Here is a 7,145-nt window from a genome sequence, read left to right on the forward strand (position 1 = left end):
AATGAAAACAAAGAAAGCATACATTCATGCAACAATCATAAAAGAGAAAATGCACAACCAAGTATGATGCATGTCTAGCCCTAGTGCAGGTAATGAGCTCATTTGTCGGTTACATACCCGCTCCCGATGTTACCCAGCAACCTTTGTCTGGATAAGGCTTTCCTGTTGGCAATAACCACTGCGAGCAACCTTTGTCTTGCAGGGTATCCACTGCAAGCAACCTTTGTCTTGCAGGGCGGCACTTATTAGCCAATATACGCCCAACACACTGTAAGCAACCTCTGTCTTACAGGTGCAACAACACACTCACTGTAAGCAACCTCTGTCTTACAGGAGCACAACACACTCACTGTAAGCAACCTTTGTCTTACAGGAGCACATTCATCTTGATACCTCTGTAAGCAACCTCTGTCTTACAGCAAAGCATTATAGCAAGGTATCCCAGGAAAGCGTTCTCAGTGGTCGTACCACCATCTATCTGACTGCCTTCACGCAGCAGATCATCACGTAGATATCTCTGGGGTTGCCTTAACGCAACAAATGACCTTTCAATAGGCCCTTTACTTGTTCTCTATTCTCTTTATCATATTACTCTTTTCTCTTTGTCTTTTTACTTTGCTCTGATTACTCTTTTCTCTGTATCCCTTTATTCTGCTCTAGTTACTCTGTTCTCTGTGTTTCTTTACTCTGCTCTGATTACTCTTTTCTCTGCTTAACGTATGTATTTAAAGCTTGTGTAAATCTCGGTATGAATAGTTAGCCTGTCCCAAGTATAGGTTCATTAAGTCTATACTGAAACAGTTTAACTTTTCATATAATACCTAACCCTAGTCGCAACTCAAGGACTAACTATGTTGCCCTAGTTCGTTCACTAATCTCTGTCTGTTTTCTGTCATTAAAACTTTACAGACATTTTCTTTGACTTTTATCTTTTCTTCAACCTTTATCTTTTCTTTATCTTTTCCTCACTAACATGTTATTACCACTCCCTAAGTGTTTTATGAAGGTAATCATGAGATTCTGCACTTAAAGTTGTCTTTCTAAAGCTTTTACAGAAAACTGCCTTTTCTGCATTATTTTATTATTTTTATTAAAATATTATTTTTAATTAAATATTATTATTTAATATTTTATTATTATTTATTATTTTATTATTAAATTTTTGAAAATTAACTCACTTTAACCTTTAACCTTTAAAATTCACTTTTTACCCCGGTAACTTTTAATATTTCTACTTTAACCACCCTAACTTTCAGAAATTACCAAATAACCCCTTAAACACCAAAATAATTACTTCCTTGCCCTTTCTAAGATCTAAAAGGTGTTCTTCAATGTTCTTCACCACACTCAAAGTGTTCTTCATGTTCTTCATAAATTCTTCAGATTCTTTCTCTGTTTTTACCCGTTTTTCAGTCTTTTCAGCAACCGATTTTTACCAAAATTCAAAATAAATTCCCAGCCACTAAAACCCCATCTTTTCTTCATGATTTTAACACAAATTGAACCCCAATTTAAGGCCTAGGGTTTCGTTTTCCAGCAGCCATAAGAACACACATTTATAGCTTGAATTTCATCAAATTTCATCAATTTTTCACCAAAATTTCAACAAGAATTACTCATACAAACAATCAATTTCAAGCACAGCCAAACCATATCATAATCACACAACTCAAACACAATCAATCAAGATTAAATTCGTCAAACCCTACCTGGTTTTGCTGCTCCTAATTCAATCAAACTTTCAGGTGGTCCTTAAGCACTTTTTCCTCCTAAAACACACCAAGAAAACACATTTTTACCCATGTTTCCTTGAAACCAAATTGAAGAGGGAGGGAGACAGCCATCTCACCTTATTTCCAGCCTTGATAATTCACATGGTTATGTAGAGAAAGAAGAGAGGATCATTTTGGTGAAATCGGTGTTTTGATTTGAGTTTTAGTTCAGAAGAAATCAAGCTTTGAAGATTTATGAACCAAGAACTTTCTCTCCTTTTTCTCTTGGTGATTTTCGGCCACAATGAGCAAATGAGGCAGCCTTGGGGGTTTTGGGGGTGTAGGGTGAGTTGTGATTGGTTGGCTTGGAGGTGGATTAAAATAATATTAAAATATCTCTGGTGTATAACTACTAAAACTAGGTGTATCGGAACACTTGCAAAAACATCTCTAAAAATTATTTTCTGAGCTACTAGCATAAATGACACTAGTAACATATTTATTATGAGAATAAAACATGAATAATGAGGCCTTAGCATTGCTAAAGTCATCAGAGAGTGCTGGTGCTAAGCTGCACCAGTAAACCGTAAATCCGGTTAAACCGATTTTCTGTTTTTAACTAAAACTGACCAGGTAACCTTATAATATCATTCAAGAAACTTTTATTACTAATATAATGATAATATTACCCTATTATCTCTCTTCTCTTATGAATCGAGTCCAGTTCGTCAAACTGAGACTATCTACGAAAAACCGGATCAAAACTCCTAACCGATACGGTTCAAAAACTATGTTCGTCGTGTCCGCGTTACCGAGATTGCCTTGGAAAAGGTTCTAGCTTAAGTAGGACATAATGACAATGAGGATTGAGATACTTGATAATATATCAAAGCTTCTCCCCTTACTGATCCTCCGGAGTTCTCCGTACTTTCAGAAAAGATCTCGCGTACTCGAAAAATCAGGGTTGTTACAACCTCCGTTCTACATCAGATTGAATGAATATCTCTTAGATTCCTTAATCAGAATCTTCGTGGTATAAGCCGGAATGATGGCGGCTTTCATGAGAATCCGGAAAGTCTAAACCTTGTCTGTGGTATTCCGAGTAGGATTCCGGGATTGAATGACTGTGACATGCTTCAAACTCCTGAGGGCTGGGCGTTAGTGACAGACGCAAAAGAATCAATGGATTCTATTCCAACCTGATTGAGAACCGACAGATGATTAGCCGTGCTGTGACAGAGCATAGGAACGTTTTCACTGAGAGGATGGGAAGTAGCCACTGACAACGGTGACACCCTACATAGAGCTTGCCATGAAAGGAGCCTTGCGTGTGTTGAAGGATTTCAAGGAAGAGTTGAAGTCAAAGGACAAAGCATCTCCAAAACTCCAACATATTCCCCAATACTGCAAAACAAGTAACTCTATTGTTCTCGTTTATCTTTCCAATCAAATCTAATAATTCCAACTTACAATTTTAAACACTTTGACATCCTAACTAAGACTAATAAAATAAATATTGATTGCTTCAAACCAATAATCTCCGTGGGATCGACCCTTACTCACGTAAGGTATTACTTGGACGACCCAGTGCACTTGCTGGTTAGTTGTGCGAATCACAAATTCGTGCACCAGCAATGGAGGCGGGGCGCCATGCATCGTTGGCCGTGGCCGTTGCACCGGAGGCAGGGCGCGTTGCAGCGTTGGCTGGGCGCCGTTGCAACGGATGCTGGGCGCGGTGCAACGTTGGCTGGGGTCGTTGCAACGGAGGCAGGGCGCCCTGCAACGTTGACCGTGGCCGTTGCACCGGAGGCAGGGCGCGTTGCAGCGTTGGCTGGGGGCCGTTGCAACGGATGCTGGACGCGGTGCAACGGATGCTGGGGTCCGTTGCAACGGAGGCAGGGCGCCATGCAACGTTGGCCGTGGCCGTTGCACCGGAGGCAGGGCGCGTTGCAGCGTTGGCTGGGGGCCGTTGCAACGGATGCTGGACGCGGTGCAACGGATGCTGGGGTCCGTTGCAACAGAGGCAGGGCGCGTTGCAACGTTGGCTATGGCGGTTGCAACGGAGGCAGGTCGCGTTGCAACGTTGGCTGGGGGCCGTTGCAACGGATGCTGGCGCGGTGCAACGGATGCTGGGGTCCGTTGCAACGGAGGCAGGGCGCGTTGCAACGTTGGCCGTGGCCGTTGCAACGTTGGCTGGGGGCCGTTGCAACGTTGGCTGGGGATCGTTGCAACGGATGCTGGGCACGGTGCAACGTTGGCTGGGGTCGTTGCAACGGAGGCAGGGCGCCATGCAACGTTGGGCGTGGCCGTTGCACCGGAGGCAGGGCGCGTTGCAACGTTCGCTGGGGGCCGTTGCAACGGATGCTGGCGCGGTGCAACGGATGCTGGGGTCCGTTGCAACGGAGGCAGGGCGCGTTGCAACGTTGGCTGGGGTCGTTGCAACGGAGGCAGGACGCCATGCAACGTTGGCCGTGGCCGTTGCACCGGAGGCAGGGCGCGTTGCAGCGTTGGCTGGGGGCCGTTGCAACGGATGCTGGACGCGGTGCAACGGATGCTGGGGTCCGTTTCAACGGAGGCAGGGCGCGTTGCAATATTGGCTGTGGCCATTGCAACGGAGGCAGGTCGCGTTGCAACGTTGGCTGGGGGCCGTTGGAACGGATGCTGGCGCGGTGCAACGGATGCTGGGGTCCGTTGCAACGGAGGCAGGGCGCGTTGCAACGTTGGCCGTGGCCGTTGCAACGGAGGCAGGTCGCGTTGCAACGTTGGCTGGGGGCCGTTGCAACGGATGCTGGCGCGGTGCAACGGATGCTGGGCGCGGTGCAACGGATGCTGGGCGCGGTGCAACGGTGGCAGGTCGCGTTGCAACATTGGCCGTGGCCGTTGCACCAGAGGCAGGGCGCGGTGCAACGTTGGCCGTGGCCGTTGCAACGGAGGCAGGTCGCGTTGCAACGTTGGCTGGGGGCCGTTGCAACGGATGCTGGCGCGGTGCAACGGATGCTGGGCGCGGTGCAACGGATGCTGGGCGCGGTGCAACGGTGGCAGGTCGCGTTGCAACGTTGGCCGTGGCCGTTGCACCGGAGGCAGGGCGCGGTGCAACGTTGGCCGGGGTCGTTGCAACGGAGGCAGGGCGGCATGCAACGTTGGCCGCGGCCGTTGCAACGGAGGCAGGGCGGCTTGCAACGGACGGTGGGCGCGTTGCAACGCATGCTGGGCGCGATGCATCGTTGGCTGCTAGCGTTGCAACGGAGGCTGGGTTTGGTGCATCGTTGGCTGGGAGCGTTGCAACGGAGGGGCCAAATTTTCATATCTCACAATTGGCTCGTGCAATTTTCCTGAAATTTTGAGGGAACCTTGGTAATATTATTTAAAGGCTGCACAAAAAAATCCAGGTCAAAAATCGCACTTTTGCTCCGTTTTTCATTTTTTTTGATTTTCCTGCTTTTCGGGTGGGAAAAAAATCGGCAAAAAAAATCCACACGGTGTAAATTCACCAAATTTGGTGGATGGAAAGATCTTATTTTTCTAGAGATTGTCGCAAAAAACGGCGTCAAAATTCGACCTCTAGAGCAGTTTCCTCGAGTATGTCTCCTCACGGAAAAGGATGTCTACCCGTGGCACTTTGATAATGGCTCGGCAGCCTATTATAGGGGGGAGGGGTGTCGTGCTGCCAAAACTCGAGTTGCCCAAAGGCTTGCTGGGCGCAATGCCAGCAAGATGCACGATGCCTTGCCATCCCCTAGGCACACTAGCAAGCCCGTTGTGGTTGTGGTGTGCCGTCGGGGTCCCCCGCCCCGGGTCCAAGGTTGAGCACGGGCGTCGGGCTGCTGCAAACCCCGATCACCAAAGGACCAAGAAGGGAAACACGTCCATGCACGGCCCATCTAGGCACCACCTAGGGAGCATGGCGTGGTGGAGTTGTGCCTTGTGCGTGGTGCACGAAATTGTGATCAATACTTTTCACAACTCAAACAATCCCTAGTAATGGCTCCAAAGACTTGGTGCTCAATACCATGGCATAAACACAACTTCGCACAACTAACCAGCAAGTGCACTGGGTCGTCCAAGTAATAAACCTTACGCGAGTAAGGGTCGATCCCACGGAGGTTGTTGCTATGAAGCAAGCTATGGTCACCTTGTAAATCTCAGTCAGGCAGACTCAAATGGGTATAGTGATAAACGAATAAAGCATAAAGATAAAGATAGAGATACTTATGTATATCATTGGTGAGAGCTTCAGATAAGTGTATGAAGATGCCTTCCCTTCCGTCTCTCTGCTTTCCTACTGTCTTCATCCAATCCTTCTTACTCCTTTCCATGGCAAGCTCGTGTAGGGTTTCACCGTTGTCAGTGGCTACCTCCCATCCTCTCAGTGAAAACGATTGCATATGCTTTGTCACAGCACGCGGAATTCAGCTGTCGGTTCTCGGTCAGGCCGGAATAGAATCCATTGATTCTTTTGCGTCTGTCACTAACGCCCCGCCTGCTAGGAGTTTGAAGCACGTCACAGTCATTCAGTCATTGAATCCTACTCAGAATACCACAGACAAGGTTAGACCTTCCGGATTCTCTTGAATGCTGCCATCAGTTCTTGCCTATACCACGAAGACTCTGATCTCACGGAATGGCTGGCTCGTTTGTCAGACGAGCACTCGGTTGTCAGGCGATCAACCATGCATCGTGCAATCAGAAATCCAAGAGATATTCACTAAGCCTCATATGCTTGTAGAACAAGAGTGGTTGTCAGTCACTTTGTTCATAAGTGAGAATGATGATGAGTGTCACGGATCATCACATTCATCAAGTTGAAGAACAGGTGATATCTTGGAACAAGAACAAGCGGAATTGAATAGAAGAACAATAGTAATTGCATTAATACTCGAGGTACAGCAGAGCTCCACACCTTAATCTATGGTGTGTAGAAACTCCACCGTTGAAAATACATAAGAACAAGGTCTAGGCATGGCCGTGAGGCCAGCCTCCCAAATGATCTAAGATAGCATGAAACTTAGAGATAGCTACCCCGATTCCCTTTTTACAATAGTAAAAGGTCCTACTTATAGAAAACTAGTAGCCAAAGGTGTACAAAGATGAGTAAATGACATAAAAATCCACTTCCGGGCCCACTTGGTGTGTGCTTGGGCTGAGCAAATGAAGCATTTTCGTGTAGAGACTCCTCTTGGAGTTAAACGCCAGCTTTTATGCCAGTTTGGGCGTTTAACTCCCATTTAGGTGCCAGTTCCGGCGTTTAACGCTGGAATTTCTGTAGGTGACTTTGAACGCCGGTTTGGGCCATCAAATCTTGGGCAAAGTATGGACTATCATATATTGCTGGAAATCCCAGGATGTCTACTTTCCAACGCCGTTGAGAGCACGCCAATTGGGCTTCTGTAGCTCCAGAAAATCCACTTCGAGTGCAGGGAGGTCAGAATCCAA

The sequence above is a fragment of the Arachis stenosperma genome, chromosome 10 (assembly GCF_014773155.1).
Source record: "Arachis stenosperma cultivar V10309 chromosome 10, arast.V10309.gnm1.PFL2, whole genome shotgun sequence".
Classification (NCBI taxonomy): domain Eukaryota; kingdom Viridiplantae; phylum Streptophyta; class Magnoliopsida; order Fabales; family Fabaceae; genus Arachis; species Arachis stenosperma.